Below are 17,185 nucleotides of genomic sequence, written 5' to 3' on the forward strand. Positions count from 1 at the left end.
GTGGGAGGTGCTTTTGAAGAGTAGCCTTTGAATTTGCTAGTTGGTTGGTTTTGTCCATCTCTGTGTTCTTGAGAGGACAAAGCCCAGGGTTATCCTCGTTAGTATAGTGGTCAGTATCCCCGCCTGTCACGCGGGAGACCGGGGTTCAATTCCCCGACGGGGAGGCAGCTTTTGCTTCTTAAACTTTGTTTATCTCCATGTGTCTAGCCTAGGAATAACGTTTGTTCAGCCCTTTCACTAACATTTTCCAGCCCCCTTGCTGGTGGTGGAGACTCACAGTGCCATGGCCGGTTAGCTCAGTTGGTTAGAGTGTGGTGCTAATAACGCCAAGGTCGCGGGTTCGATCCCCGTACGGGCCACAGGTGTGCGCTTAGACTTTTCACTCTGCCTGTCTGGGCACTGTGAAAGCAGTCGTTGCTTCTGCACTGGAGATCACTGACCCTCTTTCCATCAGTTGACTCTGCTAAAGGCAGCGAGCCCTCTGTACACCCAGGACGGTTGTCATGGTTTCAAGGAGATGAAATCACACTCCCCCCTCATTGGAAATGTCCTTTTACATGGCATGCAAAAACAGTTACCTACTTTGCATACAACTTTGCCAACTGCTTTTTCTTTCCCAGCAATACTGCTGCTCTCCTTTCAGCTGTATGGAAATACCGTTGCTTGTCTTTTGCACCTAACACAAAATTGAAACACAATCTATTTCACAGAATAACCTCTACCCAAAAGCAAAACCAAACAAACCCTAGAGGCCACATTCAGGACAGAATGTGGCCTCGGTGACCGTTAGGAAAGGTAGTGAGCAAAAAGATCATTTCAGGATTTATGGAAACAAATCACTACTAGTTGTAATTGGCTACTGGATTCCAGCCTGGCTACATGGAAAGCACTACTGCCCTACTTCTGTGACTGAAGATACAGTTTAAAGGAAACCTGAACTGGAAAGACTGTGGGAGGTGCTTTTGAAGAGTAGCCTTTGAATTTGCTAGTTGGTTGGTTTTGTCCATCTCTGTGTTCTTGAGAGAACAAAGCCCAGGGTTATCCTCGTTAGTATAGTGGTCAGTATCCCCGCCTGTCACGCGGGAGACCGGGGTTCAATTCCCCGACGGGGAGGCAGCTTTTGCTTCTTAAACTTTGTTTATCTCCATGTGTCTAGCCTAGGAATAACGTTTGTTCAGCCCTTTCACTAACATTTTCCAGCCCCCTTGCTGGTGGTGGAGACTCACAGTGCCATGGCCGGTTAGCTCAGTTGGTTAGAGCGTGGTGCTAATAACGCCAAGGTCGCGGGTTCGATCCCCGTACGGGCCACAGGTGTGCGCTTAGACTTTTCACTCTGCCTGTCTGGGCACTGTGAAAGCAGTCGTTGCTTCTGCACTGGAGATCACTGACCCTCTTTCCATCAGTTGACTCTGCTAAAGGCAGCGAGCCCTCTGTACACCCAGGACTGTTGTCATGGTTTCAAGGAGATGAAATCGCACTCCCCCCTCATTGGAAATGTCCTTTTACATGGCATGCAAAAACAGTTACCTACTTTGCATACAACTTTGCCAACTGCTTTTTCTTTCCCAGCAATACTGCTGCTCTCCTTTCAGCTGTATGGAAATACCGTTGCTTGTCTTTTGCGCCTAACACAAAATTGAAACACAATCTATTTCACAGAATAACCTCTACCCAAAAGCAAAACCAAACAAACCCTAGAGGCCACATTCAGGACAGAATGTGGCCTCGGTGACCGTTAGGAAAGGTAGTGAGCAAAAAGATCATTTCAGGATTTATGGAAACAAATCACTACTAGTTGTAATTGGCTACTGGATTCCAGCCTGGCTACATGGAAAGCACTACTGCCCTACTTCTGTGACTGAAGATACAGTTTAAAGGAAACCTGAACTGGAAAGACTGTGGGAGGTGCTTTTGAAGAGTAGCCTTTGAATTTGCTAGTTGGTTGGTTTTGTCCATCTCTGTGTTCTTGAGAGGACAAAGCACAGGGTTATCCTCGTTAGTATAGTGGTCAGTATCCCCGCCTGTCACGCGGGAGACCGGGGTTCAATTCCCCGACGGGGAGGCAGCTTTTGCTTCTTAAACTTTGTTTATCTCCATGTGTCTAGCCTAGGAATAACGTTTGTTCAGCCCTTTCACTAACATTTTCCAGCCCCCTTGCTGGTGGTGGAGACTCACAGTGCCATGGCCGGTTAGCTCAGTTGGTTAGAGCGTGGTGCTAATAACGCCAAGGTCGCGGGTTCGATCCCCGTACGGGCCACAGGTGTGCGCTTAGACTTTTCACTCTGCCTGTCTGGGCACTGTGAAAGCAGTCGTTGCTTCTGCACTGGAGATCACTGACCCTCTTTCCATCAGTTGACTCTGCTAAAGGCAGCGAGCCCTCTGTACACCCAGGACTGTTGTCATGGTTTCAAGGAGATTAAATCGCACTCCCCCCTCATTGGAAATGTCCTTTTACATGGCATGCAAAAACAGTTACCTACTTTGCATACAACTTTGCCAACTGCTTTTTCTTTCCCAGCAATACTGCTGCTCTCCTTTCAGCTGTATGGAAATACCGTTGCTTGTCTTTTGCACCTAACACAAAATTGAAACACAATCTATTTCACAGAATAACCTCTACCCAAAAGCAAAACCAAACAAACCCTAGAGGCCACATTCAGGACAGAATGTGGCCTCGGTGACCGTTAGGAAAGGTAGTGAGCAAAAAGGTCATTTCAGGATTTATGGAAACAAATCACTACTAGTTGTAATTGGCTACTGGATTCCAGCCTGGCTACATGGAAAGCACTACTGCCCTACTTCTGTGACTGAAGATACAGTTTAAAGGAAACCTGAACTGGAAAGACTGTGGGAGGTGCTTTTGAAGAGTAGCCTTTGAATTTGCTAGTTGGTTGGTTTTGTCCATCTCTGTGTTCTTGAGAGGACAAAGCCCAGGGTTATCCTCGTTAGTATAGTGGTCAGTATCCCCGCCTGTCACGTGGGAGACCGGGGTTCAATTCCCCGACGGGGAGGCGGCTTTTGCTTCTTAAACTTTGTTTATCTCCATTTGTCTAGCCTAGGAATAACGTTTGTTCAGCCCTTTCACTAACATTTTCCAGCCCCCTTGCTGGTGGTGGAGACTCACAGTGCCATGGCCGGTTAGCTCAGTTGGTTAGAGCGTGGTGCTAATAACGCCAAGGTCGTGGGTTCGATCCCCGTACGGGCCACAGGTGTGCGCTTAGACTTTTCACTCTGCCTGTCTGGGCACTGTGAAAGCAGTCGTTGCTTCTGCACTGGAGATCACTGACCCTCTTTCCATCAGTTGACTCTGCTAAAGGCAGCGAGCCCTCTGTACACCCAGGACGGTTGTCATGGTTTCAAGGAGATGAAATCACACTCCCCCCTCATTGGAAATGTCCTTTTACATGGCATGCAAAAACAGTTACCTACTTTGCATACAACTTTGCCAACTGCTTTTTCTTTCCCAGCAATACTGCTGCTCTCCTTTCAGCTGTATGGAAATACCGTTGCTTGTCTTTTGCACCTAACACAAAATTGAAACACAATCTATTTCACAGAATAACCTCTACCCAAAAGCAAAACCAAACAAACCCTAGAGGCCACATTCAGGACAGAATGTGGCCTCGGTGACCGTTAGGAAAGGTAGTGAGCAAAAAGATCATTTCAGGATTTATGGAAACAAATCACTACTAGTTGTAATTGGCTACTGGATTCCAGCCTGGCTACATGGAAAGCACTACTGCCCTACTTCTGTGACTGAAGATACAGTTTAAAGGAAACCTGAACTGGAAAGACTGTGGGAGGTGCTTTTGAAGAGTAGCCTTTGAATTTGCTAGTTGGTTGGTTTTGTCCATCTCTGTGTTCTTGAGAGAACAAAGCCCAGGGTTATCCTCGTTAGTATAGTGGTCAGTATCCCCGCCTGTCACGCGGGAGACCGGGGTTCAATTCCCCGACGGGGAGGCAGCTTTTGCTTCTTAAACTTTGTTTATCTCCATGTGTCTAGCCTAGGAATAACGTTTGTTCAGCCCTTTCACTAACATTTTCCAGCCCCCTTGCTGGTGGTGGAGACTCACAGTGCCATGGCCGGTTAGCTCAGTTGGTTAGAGCGTGGTGCTAATAACGCCAAGGTCGCGGGTTCGATCCCTGTACGGGCCACAGGTGTGCGCTTAGACTTTTCACTCTGCCTGTCTGGGCACTGTGAAAGCAGTCGTTGCTTCTGCACTGGAGATCACTGACCCTCTTTCCATCAGTTGACTCTGCTAAAGGCAGCGAGCCCTCTGTACACCCAGGACTGTTGTCATGGTTTCAAGGAGATGAAATCGCACTCCCCCCTCATTGGAAATGTCCTTTTACATGGCATGCAAAAACAGTTACCTACTTTGCATACAACTTTGCCAACTGCTTTTTCTTTCCCAGCAATACTGCTGCTCTCCTTTCAGCTGTATGGAAATACCGTTGCTTGTCTTTTGCGCCTAACACAAAATTGAAACACAATCTATTTCACAGAATAACCTCTACCCAAAAGCAAAACCAAACAAACCCTAGAGGCCACATTCAGGACAGAATGTGGCCTCGGTGACCGTTAGGAAAGGTAGTGAGCAAAAAGATCATTTCAGGATTTATGGAAACAAATCACTACTAGTTGTAATTGGCTACTGGATTCCAGCCTGGCTACATGGAAAGCACTACTGCCCTACTTCTGTGACTGAAGATACAGTTTAAAGGAAACCTGAACTGGAAAGACTGTGGGAGGTGCTTTTGAAGAGTAGCCTTTGAATTTGCTAGTTGGTTGGTTTTGTCCATCTCTGTGTTCTTGAGAGGACAAAGCCCAGGGTTATCCTCGTTAGTATAGTGGTCAGTATCCCCGCCTGTCACGCGGGAGACCGGGGTTCAATTCCCCGACAGGGAGGCAGCTTTTGCTTCTTAAACTTTGTTTATCTCCATGTGTCTAGCCTAGGAATAACGTTTGTTCAGCCCTTTCACTAACATTTTCCAGCCCCCTTGCTGGTGGTGGAGACTCACAGTGCCATGGCCGGTTAGCTCAGTTGGTTAGAGCGTGGTGCTAATAACGCCAAGGTCGCGGGTTCGATCCCCGTACGGGCCACAGGTGTGCGCTTAGACTTATCACTCTCCCTGTCTGGGCACTGTGAAAGCAGTCGTTGCTTCTGCACTGGAGATCACTGACCCTCTTTCCATCAGTTGACTCTGCTAAAGGCAGCGAGCCCTCTGTACACCCAGGACGGTTGTCATGGTTTCAAGGAGATGAAATCACACTCCCCCCTCATTGGAAATGTCCTTTTACATGGCATGCAAAAACAGTTACCTACTTTGCATACAACTTTGCCAACTGCTTTTTCTTTCCCAGCAATACTGCTGCTCTCCTTTCAGCTGTATGGAAATACCGTTGCTTGTCTTTTGCACCTAACACAAAATTGAAACACAATCTATTTCACAGAATAACCTCTACCCAAAAGCAAAACCAAACAAACCCTAGAGGCCACATTCAGGACAGAATGTGGCCTCGGTGACCGTTAGGAAAGGTAGTGAGCAAAAAGATCATTTCAGGATTTATGGAAACAAATCACTACTAGTTGTAATTGGCTACTGGATTCCAGCCTGGCTACATGGAAAGCACTACTGCCCTACTTCTGTGACTGAAGATACAGTTTAAAGGAAACCTGAACTGGAAAGACTGTGGGAGGTGCTTTTGAAGAGTAGCCTTTGAATTTGCTAGTTGGTTGGTTTTGTCCATCTCTGTGTTCTTGAGAGGACAAAGCCCAGGGTTATCCTCGTTAGTATAGTGGTCAGTATCCCCGCCTGTCACGCGGGAGACCGGGGTTTAATTCCCCGACGGGGAGGCAGCTTTTGCTTCTTAAACTTTGTTTATCTCCATGTGTCTAGCCTAGGAATAACGTTTGTTCAGCCCTTTCACTAACATTTTCCAGCCCCCTTGCTGGTGGTGGAGACTCACAGTGCCATGGCCGGTTAGCTCAGTTGGTTAGAGCGTGGTGCTAATAACGCCAAGGTCGCGGGTTCGATCCCCGTACGGGCCACAGGTGTGCGCTTAGACTTTTCACTCTGCCTGTCTGGGCACTGTGAAAGCAGTCGTTGCTTCTGCACTGGAGATCACTGACCCTCTTTCCATCAGTTGACTCTGCTAAAGGCAGCGAGCCCTCTGTACACCCAGGACTGTTGTCATGGTTTCAAGGAGATTAAATCGCACTCCCCCCTCATTGGAAATGTCCTTTTACATGGCATGCAAAAACAGTTACCTACTTTGCATACAACTTTGCCAACTGCTTTTTCTTTCCCAGCAATACTGCTGCTCTCCTTTCAGCTGTATGGAAATACCGTTGCTTGTCTTTTGCACCTAACACAAAATTGAAACACAATCTATTTCACAGAATAACCTCTACCCAAAAGCAAAACCAAACAAACCCTAGAGGCCACATTCAGGACAGAATGTGGCCTCGGTGACCGTTAGGAAAGGTAGTGAGCAAAAAGATCATTTCAGGATTTATGGAAACAAATCACTACTAGTTGTAATTGGCTACTGGATTCCAGCCTGGCTACATGGAAAGCACTACTGCCCTACTTCTGTGACTGAAGATACAGTTTAAAGGAAACCTGAACTGGAAAGACTGTGGGAGGTGCTTTTGAAGAGTAGCCTTTGAATTTGCTAGTTGGTTGGTTTTGTCCATCTCTGTGTTCTTGAGAGGACAAAGCCCAGGGTTATCCTCGTTAGTATAGTGGTCAGTATCCCCGCCTGTCACGCGGGAGACCGGGGTTCAATTCCCCGACGGGGAGGCAGCTTTTGCTTCTTAAACTTTGTTTATCTCCATGTGTCTAGCCTAGGAATAACGTTTGTTCAGCCCTTTCACTAACATTTTCCAGCCCCCTTGCTGGTGGTGGAGACTCACAGTGCCATGGCCGGTTAGCTCAGTTGGTTAGAGCGTGGTGCTAATAACGCCAAGGTCGTGGGTTCGATCCCCGTACGGGCCACAGGTGTGCGCTTAGACTTTTCACTCTGCCTGTCTGGGCACTGTGAAAGCAGTCGTTGCTTCTGCACTGGAGATCACTGACCCTCTTTCCATCAGTTGACTCTGCTAAAGGCAGCGAGCCCTCTGTACACCCAGGACTGTTGTCATGGTTTCAAGGAGATTAAATCGCACTCCCCCCTCATTGGAAATGTCCTTTTACATGGCATGCAAAAACAGTTACCTACTTTGCATACAACTTTGCCAACTGCTTTTTCTTTCCCAGCAATACTGCTGCTCTCCTTTCAGCTGTATGGAAATACCGTTGCTTGTCTTTTGCACCTAACACAAAATTGAAACACAATCTATTTCACAGAATAACCTCTACCCAAAAGCAAAACCAAACAAACCCTAGAGGCCACATTCAGGACAGAATGTGGCCTCGGTGACCGTTAGGAAAGGTAGTGAGCAAAAAGATCATTTCAGGATTTATGGAAACAAATCACTACTAGTTGTAATTGGCTACTGGATTCCAGCCTGGCTACATGGAAAGCACTACTGCCCTACTTCTGTGACTGAAGATACAGTTTAAAGGAAACCTGAACTGGAAAGACTGTGGGAGGTGCTTTTGAAGAGTAGCCTTTGAATTTGCTAGTTGGTTGGTTTTGTCCATCTCTGTGTTCTTGAGAGGACAAAGCCCAGGGTTATCCTCGTTAGTATAGTGGTCAGTATCCCCGCCTGTCACGCGGGAGACCGGGGTTCAATTCCCCGACGGGGAGGCAGCTTTTGCTTCTTAAACTTTGTTTATCTCCATGTGTCTAGCCTAGGAATAACGTTTGTTCAGCCCTTTCACTAACATTTTCCAGCCCCCTTGCTGGTGGTGGAGACTCACAGTGCCATGGCCGGTTAGCTCAGTTGGTTAGAGCGTGGTGCTAATAACGCCAAGGTCGTGGGTTCGATCCCCGTACGGGCCACAGGTGTGCGCTTAGACTTTTCACTCTGCCTGTCTGGGCACTGTGAAAGCAGTCGTTGCTTCTGCACTGGAGATCACTGACCCTCTTTCCATCAGTTGACTCTGCTAAAGGCAGCGAGCCCTCTGTACACCCAGGACGGTTGTCATGGTTTCAAGGAGATGAAATCACACTCCCCCCTCATTGGAAATGTCCTTTTACATGGCATGCAAAAACAGTTACCTACTTTGCATACAACTTTGCCAACTGCTTTTTCTTTCCCAGCAATACTGCTGCTCTCCTTTCAGCTGTATGGAAATACCGTTGCTTGTCTTTTGCACCTAACACAAAATTGAAACACAATCTATTTCACAGAATAACCTCTACCCAAAAGCAAAACCAAACAAACCCTAGAGGCCACATTCAGGACAGAATGTGGCCTCGGTGACCGTTAGGAAAGGTAGTGAGCAAAAAGATCATTTCAGGATTTATGGAAACAAATCACTACTAGTTGTAATTGGCTACTGGATTCCAGCCTGGCTACATGGAAAGCACTACTGCCCTACTTCTGTGACTGAAGATACAGTTTAAAGGAAACCTGAACTGGAAAGACTGTGGGAGGTGCTTTTGAAGAGTAGCCTTTGAATTTGCTAGTTGGTTGGTTTTGTCCATCTCTGTGTTCTTGAGAGAACAAAGCCCAGGGTTATCCTCGTTAGTATAGTGGTCAGTATTCCCGCCTGTCACGCGGGAGACCGGGGTTCAATTCCCCGACGGGGAGGCAGCTTTTGCTTCTTAAACTTTGTTTATCTCCATGTGTCTAGCCTAGGAATAACGTTTGTTCAGCCCTTTCACTAACATTTTCCAGCCCCCTTGCTGGTGGTGGAGACTCACAGTGCCATGGCCGGTTAGCTCAGTTGGTTAGAGCGTGGTGCTAATAACGCCAAGGTCGCGGGTTCGATCCCCGTACGGGCCACAGGTGTGCGCTTAGACTTTTCACTCTGCCTGTCTGGGCACTGTGAAAGCAGTCGTTGCTTCTGCACTGGAGATCACTGACCCTCTTTCCATCAGTTGACTCTGCTAAAGGCAGCGAGCCCTCTGTACACCCAGGACTGTTGTCATGGTTTCAAGGAGATGAAATCGCACTCCCCCCCTCATTGGAAATGTCCTTTTACATGGCATGCAAAAACAGTTACCTACTTTGCATACAACTTTGCCAACTGCTTTTTCTTTCCCAGCAATACTGCTGCTCTCCTTTCAGCTGTATGGAAATACCGTTGCTTGTCTTTTGCGCCTAACACAAAATTGAAACACAATCTATTTCACAGAATAACCTCTACCCAAAAGCAAAACCAAACAAACCCTAGAGGCCACATTCAGGACAGAATGTGGCCTCGGTGACCGTTAGGAAAGGTAGTGAGCAAAAAGATCATTTCAGGATTTATGGAAACAAATCACTACTAGTTGTAATTGGCTACTGGATTCCAGCCTGGCTACATGGAAAGCACTACTGCCCTACTTCTGTGACTGAAGATACAGTTTAAAGGAAACCTGAACTGGAAAGACTGTGGGAGGTGCTTTTGAAGAGTAGCCTTTGAATTTGCTAGTTGGTTGGTTTTGTCCATCTCTGTGTTCTTGAGAGGACAAAGCCCAGGGTTATCCTCGTTAGTATAGTGGTCAGTATCCCCGCCTGTCACGCGGGAGACCGGGGTTCAATTCCCCGACGGGGAGGCAGCTTTTGCTTCTTAAACTTTGTTTATCTCCATGTGTCTAGCCTAGGAATAACGTTTGTTCAGCCCTTTCACTAACATTTTCCAGCCCCCTTGCTGGTGGTGGAGACTCACAGTGCCATGGCCGGTTAGCTCAGTTGGTTAGAGCGTGGTGCTATTAACGCCAAGGTCGCGGGTTCGATCCCCGTACGGGCCACAGGTGTGCGCTTAGACTTTTCACTCTGCCTGTCTGGGCACTGTGAAAGCAGTCGTTGCTTCTGCACTGGAGATCACTGACCCTCTTTCCATCAGTTGACTCTGCTAAAGGCAGCGAGCCCTCTGTACACCCAGGACTGTTGTCATGGTTTCAAGGAGATTAAATCGCACTCCCCCCCTCATTGGAAATGTCCTTTTACATGGCATGCAAAAACAGTTACCTACTTTGCATACAACTTTGCCAACTGCTTTTTCTTTCCCAGCAATACTGCTGCTCTCCTTTCAGCTGTATGGAAATACCGTTGCTTGTCTTTTGCACCTAACACAAAATTGAAACACAATCTATTTCACAGAATAACCTCTACCCAAAAGCAAAACCAAACAAACCCTAGAGGCCACATTCAGGACAGAATGTGGCCTCGGTGACCGTTAGGAAAGGTAGTGAGCAAAAAGATCATTTCAGGATTTATGGAAACAAATCACTACTAGTTGTAATTGGCTACTGGATTCCAGCCTGGCTACATGGAAAGCACTACTGCCCTACTTCTGTGACTGAAGATACAGTTTAAAGGAAACCTGAACTGGAAAGACTGTGGGAGGTGCTTTTGAAGAGTAGCCTTTGAATTTGCTAGTTGGTTGGTTTTGTCTCCATGTGTCTAGCCTAGGAATAACGTTTGTTCAGCCCTTTCACTAACATTTTCCAGCCCCCTTGCTGGTGGTGGAGACTCACAGTGCCATGGCCGGTTAGCTCAGTTGGTTAGAGCGTGGTGCTAATAACGCCAAGGTCGCGGGTTCGATCCCTGTACGGGCCACAGGTGTGCGCTTAGACTTTTCACTCTGCCTGTCTGGGCACTGTGAAAGCAGTCGTTGCTTCTGCACTGGAGATCACTGACCCTCTTTCCATCAGTTGACTCTGCTAAAGGCAGCGAGCCCTCTGTACACCCAGGACTGTTGTCATGGTTTCAAGGAGATGAAATCGCACTCCCCCCTCATTGGAAATGTCCTTTTACATGGCATGCAAAAACAGTTACCTACTTTGCATACAACTTTGCCAACTGCTTTTTCTTTCCCAGCAATACTGCTGCTCTCCTTTCAGCTGTATGGAAATACCGTTGCTTGTCTTTTGCGCCTAACACAAAATTGAAACACAATCTATTTCACAGAATAACCTCTACCCAAAAGCAAAACCAAACAAACCCTAGAGGCCACATTCAGGACAGAATGTGGCCTCGGTGACCGTTAGGAAAGGTAGTGAGCAAAAAGATCATTTCAGGATTTATGGAAACAAATCACTACTAGTTGTAATTGGCTACTGGATTCCAGCCTGGCTACATGGAAAGCACTACTGCCCTACTTCTGTGACTGAAGATACAGTTTAAAGGAAACCTGAACTGGAAAGACTGTGGGAGGTGCTTTTGAAGAGTAGCCTTTGAATTTGCTAGTTGGTTGGTTTTGTCCATCTCTGTGTTCTTGAGAGGACAAAGCCCAGGGTTATCCTCGTTAGTATAGTGGTCAGTATCCCCGCCTGTCACGCGGGAGACCGGGGTTCAATTCCCCGACGGGGGCGCAGCTTTTGCTTCTTAAACTTTGTTTATCTCCATGTGTCTAGCCTAGGAATAACGTTTGTTCAGCCCTTTCACTAACATTTTCCAGCCCCCTTGCTGGTGGTGGAGACTCACAGTGCCATGGCCGGTTAGCTCAGTTGGTTAGAGCGTGGTGCTAATAACGCCAAGGTCGCGGGTTCGATCCCCGTACGGGCCACAGGTGTGCGCTTAGACTTTTCACTCTGCCTGTCTGGGCACTGTGAAAGCAGTCGTTGCTTCTGCACTGGAGATCACTGACCCTCTTTCCATCAGTTGACTCTGCTAAAGGCAGCGAGCCCTCTGTACACCCAGGACGGTTGTCATGGTTTCAAGGAGATGAAATCACACTCCCCCCTCATTGGAAATGTCCTTTTACATGGCATGCAAAAACAGTTACCTACTTTGCATACAACTTTGCCAACTGCTTTTTCTTTCCCAGCAATACTGCTGCTCTCCTTTCAGCTGTATGGAAATACCGTTGCTTGTCTTTTGCACCTAACACAAAATTGAAACACAATCTATTTCACAGAATAACCTCTACCCAAAAGCAAAACCAAACAAACCCTAGAGGCCACATTCAGGACAGAATGTGGCCTCGGTGACCGTTAGGAAAGGTAGTGAGCAAAAAGATCATTTCAGGATTTATGGAAACAAATCACTACTAGTTGTAATTGGCTACTGGATTCCAGCCTGGCTACATGGAAAGCACTACTGCCCTACTTCTGTGACTGAAGATACAGTTTAAAGGAAACCTGAACTGGAAAGACTGTGGGAGGTGCTTTTGAAGAGTAGCCTTTGAATTTGCTAGTTGGTTGGTTTTGTCCATCTCTGTGTTCTTGAGAGGACAAAGCCCAGGGTTATCCTCGTTAGTATAGTGGTCAGTATCCCCGCCTGTCACGCGGGAGACCGGGGTTTAATTCCCCGACGGGGAGGCAGCTTTTGCTTCTTAAACTTTGTTTATCTCCATGTGTCTAGCCTAGGAATAACGTTTGTTCAGCCCTTTCACTAACATTTTCCAGCCCCCTTGCTGGTGGTGGAGACTCACAGTGCCATGGCCGGTTAGCTCAGTTGGTTAGAGCGTGGTGCTAATAACGCCAAGGTCGTGGGTTCGATCCCCGTACGGGCCACAGGTGTGCGCTTAGACTTTTCACTCTGCCTGTCTGGGCACTGTGAAAGCAGTCGTTGCTTCTGCACTGGAGATCACTGACCCTCTTTCCATCAGTTGACTCTGCTAAAGGCAGCGAGCCCTCTGTACACCCAGGACGGTTGTCATGGTTTCAAGGAGATGAAATCACACTCCCCCCTCATTGGAAATGTCCTTTTACATGGCATGCAAAAACAGTTACCTACTTTGCATACAACTTTGCCAACTGCTTTTTCTTTCCCAGCAATACTGCTGCTCTCCTTTCAGCTGTATGGAAATACCGTTGCTTGTCTTTTGCACCTAACACAAAATTGAAACACAATCTATTTCACAGAATAACCTCTACCCAAAAGCAAAACCAAACAAACCCTAGAGGCCACATTCAGGACAGAATGTGGCCTCGGTGACCGTTAGGAAAGGTAGTGAGCAAAAAGATCATTTCAGGATTTATGGAAACAAATCACTACTAGTTGTAATTGGCTACTGGATTCCAGCCTGGCTACATGGAAAGCACTACTGCCCTACTTCTGTGACTGAAGATACAGTTTAAAGGAAACCTGAACTGGAAAGACTGTGGGAGGTGCTTTTGAAGAGTAGCCTTTGAATTTGCTAGTTGGTTGGTTTTGTCCATCTCTGTGTTCTTGAGAGAACAAAGCCCAGGGTTATCCTCGTTAGTATAGTGGTCAGTATCCCCGCCTGTCACGCGGGAGACCGGGGTTCAATTCCCCGACGGGGAGGCAGCTTTTGCTTCTTAAACTTTGTTTATCTCCATGTGTCTAGCCTAGGAATAACGTTTGTTCAGCCCTTTCACTAACATTTTCCAGCCCCCTTGCTGGTGGTGGAGACTCACAGTGCCATGGCCGGTTAGCTCAGTTGGTTAGAGCGTGGTGCTAATAACGCCAAGGTCGCGGGTTCGATCCCTGTACGGGCCACAGGTGTGCGCTTAGACTTTTCACTCTGCCTGTCTGGGCACTGTGAAAGCAGTCGTTGCTTCTGCACTGGAGATCACTGACCCTCTTTCCATCAGTTGACTCTGCTAAAGGCAGCGAGCCCTCTGTACACCCAGGACTGTTGTCATGGTTTCAAGGAGATGAAATCGCACTCCCCCCTCATTGGAAATGTCCTTTTACATGGCATGCAAAAACAGTTACCTACTTTGCATACAACTTTGCCAACTGCTTTTTCTTTCCCAGCAATACTGCTGCTCTCCTTTCAGCTGTATGGAAATACCGTTGCTTGTCTTTTGCGCCTAACACAAAATTGAAACACAATCTATTTCACAGAATAACCTCTACCCAAAAGCAAAACCAAACAAACCCTAGAGGCCACATTCAGGACAGAATGTGGCCTCGGTGACCGTTAGGAAAGGTAGTGAGCAAAAAGATCATTTCAGGATTTATGGAAACAAATCACTACTAGTTGTAATTGGCTACTGGATTCCAGCCTGGCTACATGGAAAGCACTACTGCCCTACTTCTGTGACTGAAGATACAGTTTAAAGGAAACCTGAACTGGAAAGACTGTGGGAGGTGCTTTTGAAGAGTAGCCTTTGAATTTGCTAGTTGGTTGGTTTTGTCCATCTCTGTGTTCTTGAGAGGACAAAGCCCAGGGTTATCCTCGTTAGTATAGTGGTCAGTATCCCCGCCTGTCACGCGGGAGACCGGGGTTCAATTCCCCGACAGGGAGGCAGCTTTTGCTTCTTAAACTTTGTTTATCTCCATGTGTCTAGCCTAGGAATAACGTTTGTTCAGCCCTTTCACTAACATTTTCCAGCCCCCTTGCTGGTGGTGGAGACTCACAGTGCCATGGCCGGTTAGCTCAGTTGGTTAGAGCGTGGTGCTAATAACGCCAAGGTCGCGGGTTCGATCCCCGTACGGGCCACAGGTGTGCGCTTAGACTTTTCACTCTGCCTGTCTGGGCACTGTGAAAGCAGTCGTTGCTTCTGCACTGGAGATCACTGACCCTCTTTCCATCAGTTGACTCTGCTAAAGGCAGCGAGCCCTCTGTACACCCAGGACTGTTGTCATGGTTTCAAGGAGATTAAATCGCACTCCCCCCTCATTGGAAATGTCCTTTTACATGGCATGCAAAAACAGTTACCTACTTTGCATACAACTTTGCCAACTGCTTTTTCTTTCCCAGCAATACTGCTGCTCTCCTTTCAGCTGTATGGAAATACCGTTGCTTGTCTTTTGCACCTAACACAAAATTGAAACACAATCTATTTCACAGAATAACCTCTACCCAAAAGCAAAACCAAACAAACCCTAGAGGCCACATTCAGGACAGAATGTGGCCTCGGTGACCGTTAGGAAAGGTAGTGAGCAAAAAGATCATTTCAGGATTTATGGAAACAAATCACTACTAGTTGTAATTGGCTACTGGATTCCAGCCTGGCTACATGGAAAGCACTACTGCCCTACTTCTGTGACTGAAGATACAGTTTAAAGGAAACCTGAACTGGAAAGACTGTGGGAGGTGCTTTTGAAGAGTAGCCTTTGAATTTGCTAGTTGGTTGGTTTTGTCCATCTCTGTGTTCTTGAGAGGACAAAGCCCAGGGTTATCCTCGTTAGTATAGTGGTCAGTATCCCCGCCTGTCACGCGGGAGACCGGGGTTCAATTCCCCGACGGGGAGGCAGCTTTTGCTTCTTAAACTTTGTTTATCTCCATGTGTCTAGCCTAGGAATAACGTTTGTTCAGCCCTTTCACTAACATTTTCCAGCCCCCTTGCTGGTGGTGGAGACTCACAGTGCCATGGCCGGTTAGCTCAGTTGGTTAGAGCGTGGTGCTAATAACGCCAAGGTCGTGGGTTCGATCCCCGTACGGGCCACAGGTGTGCGCTTAGACTTTTCACTCTGCCTGTCTGGGCACTGTGAAAGCAGTCGTTGCTTCTGCACTGGAGATCACTGACCCTCTTTCCATCAGTTGACTCTGCTAAAGGCAGCGAGCCCTCTGTACACCCAGGACTGTTGTCATGGTTTCAAGGAGATTAAATCGCACTCCCCCCTCATTGGAAATGTCCTTTTACATGGCATGCAAAAACAGTTACCTACTTTGCATACAACTTTGCCAACTGCTTTTTCTTTCCCAGCAATACTGCTGCTCTCCTTTCAGCTGTATGGAAATACCGTTGCTTGTCTTTTGCACCTAACACAAAATTGAAACACAATCTATTTCACAGAATAACCTCTACCCAAAAGCAAAACCAAACAAACCCTAGAGGCCACATTCAGGACAGAATGTGGCCTCGGTGACCGTTAGGAAAGGTAGTGAGCAAAAAGATCATTTCAGGATTTATGGAAACAAATCACTACTAGTTGTAATTGGCTACTGGATTCCAGCCTGGCTACATGGAAAGCACTACTGCCCTACTTCTGTGACTGAAGATACAGTTTAAAGGAAACCTGAACTGGAAAGACTGTGGGAGGTGCTTTTGAAGAGTAGCCTTTGAATTTGCTAGTTGGTTGGTTTTGTCCATCTCTGTGTTCTTGAGAGGACAAAGCCCAGGGTTATCCTCGTTAGTATAGTGGTCAGTATCCCCGCCTGTCACGCGGGAGACCGGGGTTCAATTCCCCGACGGGGAGGCAGCTTTTGCTTCTTAAACTTTGTTTATCTCCATGTGTCTAGCCTAGGAATAACGTTTGTTCAGCCCTTTCACTAACATTTTCCAGCCCCCTTGCTGGTGGTGGAGACTCACAGTGCCATGGCCGGTTAGCTCAGTTGGTTAGAGCGTGGTGCTAATAATGCCAAGGTCGTGGGTTCGATCCCCGTACGGGCCACAGGTGTGCGCTTAGACTTTTCACTCTGCCTGTCTGGGCACTGTGAAAGCAGTCGTTGCTTCTGCACTGGAGATCACTGACCCTCTTTCCATCAGTTGACTCTGCTAAAGGCAGCGAGCCCTCTGTACACCCAGGACGGTTGTCATGGTTTCAAGGAGATGAAATCACACTCCCCCCTCATTGGAAATGTCCTTTTACATGGCATGCAAAAACAGTTACCTACTTTGCATACAACTTTGCCAACTGCTTTTTCTTTCCCAGCAATACTGCTGCTCTCCTTTCAGCTGTATGGAAATACCGTTGCTTGTCTTTTGCACCTAACACAAAATTGAAACACAATCTATTTCACAGAATAACCTCTACCCAAAAGCAAAACCAAACAAACCCTAGAGGCCACATTCAGGACAGAATGTGGCCTCGGTGACCGTTAGGAAAGGTAGTGAGCAAAAAGATCATTTCAGGATTTATGGAAACAAATCACTACTAGTTGTAATTGGCTACTGGATTCCAGCCTGGCTACATGGAAAGCACTACTGCCCTACTTCTGTGACTGAAGATACAGTTTAAAGGAAACCTGAACTGGAAAGACTGTGGGAGGTGCTTTTGAAGAGTAGCCTTTGAATTTGCTAGTTGGTTGGTTTTGTCCATCTCTGTGTTCTTGAGAGAACAAAGCCCAGGGTTATCCTCGTTAGTATAGTGGTCAGTATTCCCGCCTGTCACGCGGGAGACCGGGGTTCAATTCCCCGACGGGGAGGCAGCTTTTGCTTCTTAAACTTTGTTTATCTCCATGTGTCTAGCCTAGGAATAACGTTTGTTCAGCCCTTTCACTA

General features: G+C 47.2%; 36 non-coding genes across 36 annotated transcripts; all 36 read left to right on the forward strand.

Moving 5' to 3' along the window:
• Positions 1 to 92: 92 nt before the first annotated feature.
• Positions 93 to 164, forward strand: TRNAD-GUC (transfer RNA aspartic acid (anticodon GUC)). The gene has a single exon. It is a non-coding gene; the product is annotated as a tRNA-Asp (tRNA).
• A 121-nt stretch (positions 165 to 285) lies between these two features.
• Positions 286 to 359, forward strand: TRNAI-AAU (transfer RNA isoleucine (anticodon AAU)). Its single transcript has one exon. It is a non-coding gene; the product is annotated as a tRNA-Ile (tRNA).
• Positions 360 to 1,041: 682 nt separating this feature from the next.
• TRNAD-GUC (transfer RNA aspartic acid (anticodon GUC)) lies at positions 1,042 to 1,113 on the forward strand. Its single transcript has one exon. It is a non-coding gene; the product is annotated as a tRNA-Asp (tRNA).
• Positions 1,114 to 1,234: 121 nt separating this feature from the next.
• Positions 1,235 to 1,308, forward strand: TRNAI-AAU (transfer RNA isoleucine (anticodon AAU)). Its single transcript has one exon. It is a non-coding gene; the product is annotated as a tRNA-Ile (tRNA).
• Positions 1,309 to 1,990: 682 nt separating this feature from the next.
• Positions 1,991 to 2,062, forward strand: TRNAD-GUC (transfer RNA aspartic acid (anticodon GUC)). Its single transcript has one exon. It is a non-coding gene; the product is annotated as a tRNA-Asp (tRNA).
• A 121-nt stretch (positions 2,063 to 2,183) lies between these two features.
• On the forward strand, positions 2,184 to 2,257 carry TRNAI-AAU (transfer RNA isoleucine (anticodon AAU)). Its single transcript has one exon. It is a non-coding gene; the product is annotated as a tRNA-Ile (tRNA).
• Positions 2,258 to 2,939: 682 nt separating this feature from the next.
• Positions 2,940 to 3,011, forward strand: TRNAD-GUC (transfer RNA aspartic acid (anticodon GUC)). The gene has a single exon. It is a non-coding gene; the product is annotated as a tRNA-Asp (tRNA).
• Positions 3,012 to 3,132: 121 nt separating this feature from the next.
• Positions 3,133 to 3,206, forward strand: TRNAI-AAU (transfer RNA isoleucine (anticodon AAU)). The gene has a single exon. It is a non-coding gene; the product is annotated as a tRNA-Ile (tRNA).
• Positions 3,207 to 3,888: 682 nt separating this feature from the next.
• On the forward strand, positions 3,889 to 3,960 carry TRNAD-GUC (transfer RNA aspartic acid (anticodon GUC)). The gene has a single exon. It is a non-coding gene; the product is annotated as a tRNA-Asp (tRNA).
• Positions 3,961 to 4,081: 121 nt separating this feature from the next.
• Positions 4,082 to 4,155, forward strand: TRNAI-AAU (transfer RNA isoleucine (anticodon AAU)). The gene has a single exon. It is a non-coding gene; the product is annotated as a tRNA-Ile (tRNA).
• A 682-nt stretch (positions 4,156 to 4,837) lies between these two features.
• On the forward strand, positions 4,838 to 4,909 carry TRNAD-GUC (transfer RNA aspartic acid (anticodon GUC)). Its single transcript has one exon. It is a non-coding gene; the product is annotated as a tRNA-Asp (tRNA).
• Positions 4,910 to 5,030: 121 nt separating this feature from the next.
• On the forward strand, positions 5,031 to 5,104 carry TRNAI-AAU (transfer RNA isoleucine (anticodon AAU)). Its single transcript has one exon. It is a non-coding gene; the product is annotated as a tRNA-Ile (tRNA).
• A 682-nt stretch (positions 5,105 to 5,786) lies between these two features.
• Positions 5,787 to 5,858, forward strand: TRNAD-GUC (transfer RNA aspartic acid (anticodon GUC)). The gene has a single exon. It is a non-coding gene; the product is annotated as a tRNA-Asp (tRNA).
• A 121-nt stretch (positions 5,859 to 5,979) lies between these two features.
• Positions 5,980 to 6,053, forward strand: TRNAI-AAU (transfer RNA isoleucine (anticodon AAU)). The gene has a single exon. It is a non-coding gene; the product is annotated as a tRNA-Ile (tRNA).
• A 682-nt stretch (positions 6,054 to 6,735) lies between these two features.
• On the forward strand, positions 6,736 to 6,807 carry TRNAD-GUC (transfer RNA aspartic acid (anticodon GUC)). The gene has a single exon. It is a non-coding gene; the product is annotated as a tRNA-Asp (tRNA).
• Positions 6,808 to 6,928: 121 nt separating this feature from the next.
• TRNAI-AAU (transfer RNA isoleucine (anticodon AAU)) lies at positions 6,929 to 7,002 on the forward strand. The gene has a single exon. It is a non-coding gene; the product is annotated as a tRNA-Ile (tRNA).
• A 682-nt stretch (positions 7,003 to 7,684) lies between these two features.
• TRNAD-GUC (transfer RNA aspartic acid (anticodon GUC)) lies at positions 7,685 to 7,756 on the forward strand. Its single transcript has one exon. It is a non-coding gene; the product is annotated as a tRNA-Asp (tRNA).
• Positions 7,757 to 7,877: 121 nt separating this feature from the next.
• TRNAI-AAU (transfer RNA isoleucine (anticodon AAU)) lies at positions 7,878 to 7,951 on the forward strand. The gene has a single exon. It is a non-coding gene; the product is annotated as a tRNA-Ile (tRNA).
• A 682-nt stretch (positions 7,952 to 8,633) lies between these two features.
• On the forward strand, positions 8,634 to 8,705 carry TRNAD-GUC (transfer RNA aspartic acid (anticodon GUC)). The gene has a single exon. It is a non-coding gene; the product is annotated as a tRNA-Asp (tRNA).
• Positions 8,706 to 8,826: 121 nt separating this feature from the next.
• TRNAI-AAU (transfer RNA isoleucine (anticodon AAU)) lies at positions 8,827 to 8,900 on the forward strand. Its single transcript has one exon. It is a non-coding gene; the product is annotated as a tRNA-Ile (tRNA).
• Positions 8,901 to 9,583: 683 nt separating this feature from the next.
• Positions 9,584 to 9,655, forward strand: TRNAD-GUC (transfer RNA aspartic acid (anticodon GUC)). The gene has a single exon. It is a non-coding gene; the product is annotated as a tRNA-Asp (tRNA).
• Positions 9,656 to 9,776: 121 nt separating this feature from the next.
• On the forward strand, positions 9,777 to 9,850 carry TRNAN-AUU (transfer RNA asparagine (anticodon AUU)). Its single transcript has one exon. It is a non-coding gene; the product is annotated as a tRNA-Asn (tRNA).
• Positions 9,851 to 10,587: 737 nt separating this feature from the next.
• On the forward strand, positions 10,588 to 10,661 carry TRNAI-AAU (transfer RNA isoleucine (anticodon AAU)). Its single transcript has one exon. It is a non-coding gene; the product is annotated as a tRNA-Ile (tRNA).
• A 682-nt stretch (positions 10,662 to 11,343) lies between these two features.
• Positions 11,344 to 11,415, forward strand: TRNAD-GUC (transfer RNA aspartic acid (anticodon GUC)). The gene has a single exon. It is a non-coding gene; the product is annotated as a tRNA-Asp (tRNA).
• Positions 11,416 to 11,536: 121 nt separating this feature from the next.
• TRNAI-AAU (transfer RNA isoleucine (anticodon AAU)) lies at positions 11,537 to 11,610 on the forward strand. The gene has a single exon. It is a non-coding gene; the product is annotated as a tRNA-Ile (tRNA).
• Positions 11,611 to 12,292: 682 nt separating this feature from the next.
• TRNAD-GUC (transfer RNA aspartic acid (anticodon GUC)) lies at positions 12,293 to 12,364 on the forward strand. Its single transcript has one exon. It is a non-coding gene; the product is annotated as a tRNA-Asp (tRNA).
• Positions 12,365 to 12,485: 121 nt separating this feature from the next.
• TRNAI-AAU (transfer RNA isoleucine (anticodon AAU)) lies at positions 12,486 to 12,559 on the forward strand. Its single transcript has one exon. It is a non-coding gene; the product is annotated as a tRNA-Ile (tRNA).
• A 682-nt stretch (positions 12,560 to 13,241) lies between these two features.
• Positions 13,242 to 13,313, forward strand: TRNAD-GUC (transfer RNA aspartic acid (anticodon GUC)). The gene has a single exon. It is a non-coding gene; the product is annotated as a tRNA-Asp (tRNA).
• A 121-nt stretch (positions 13,314 to 13,434) lies between these two features.
• On the forward strand, positions 13,435 to 13,508 carry TRNAI-AAU (transfer RNA isoleucine (anticodon AAU)). The gene has a single exon. It is a non-coding gene; the product is annotated as a tRNA-Ile (tRNA).
• A 682-nt stretch (positions 13,509 to 14,190) lies between these two features.
• TRNAD-GUC (transfer RNA aspartic acid (anticodon GUC)) lies at positions 14,191 to 14,262 on the forward strand. The gene has a single exon. It is a non-coding gene; the product is annotated as a tRNA-Asp (tRNA).
• Positions 14,263 to 14,383: 121 nt separating this feature from the next.
• On the forward strand, positions 14,384 to 14,457 carry TRNAI-AAU (transfer RNA isoleucine (anticodon AAU)). The gene has a single exon. It is a non-coding gene; the product is annotated as a tRNA-Ile (tRNA).
• A 682-nt stretch (positions 14,458 to 15,139) lies between these two features.
• TRNAD-GUC (transfer RNA aspartic acid (anticodon GUC)) lies at positions 15,140 to 15,211 on the forward strand. The gene has a single exon. It is a non-coding gene; the product is annotated as a tRNA-Asp (tRNA).
• Positions 15,212 to 15,332: 121 nt separating this feature from the next.
• On the forward strand, positions 15,333 to 15,406 carry TRNAI-AAU (transfer RNA isoleucine (anticodon AAU)). Its single transcript has one exon. It is a non-coding gene; the product is annotated as a tRNA-Ile (tRNA).
• A 682-nt stretch (positions 15,407 to 16,088) lies between these two features.
• TRNAD-GUC (transfer RNA aspartic acid (anticodon GUC)) lies at positions 16,089 to 16,160 on the forward strand. Its single transcript has one exon. It is a non-coding gene; the product is annotated as a tRNA-Asp (tRNA).
• A 121-nt stretch (positions 16,161 to 16,281) lies between these two features.
• TRNAI-AAU (transfer RNA isoleucine (anticodon AAU)) lies at positions 16,282 to 16,355 on the forward strand. The gene has a single exon. It is a non-coding gene; the product is annotated as a tRNA-Ile (tRNA).
• Positions 16,356 to 17,037: 682 nt separating this feature from the next.
• TRNAD-GUC (transfer RNA aspartic acid (anticodon GUC)) lies at positions 17,038 to 17,109 on the forward strand. The gene has a single exon. It is a non-coding gene; the product is annotated as a tRNA-Asp (tRNA).
• Positions 17,110 to 17,185: the final 76 nt, after the last annotated feature.

Source organism: Hyperolius riggenbachi, chromosome 2 (assembly GCF_040937935.1).
Source record: "Hyperolius riggenbachi isolate aHypRig1 chromosome 2, aHypRig1.pri, whole genome shotgun sequence".
Classification (NCBI taxonomy): Eukaryota; Metazoa; Chordata; class Amphibia; order Anura; family Hyperoliidae; genus Hyperolius; species Hyperolius riggenbachi.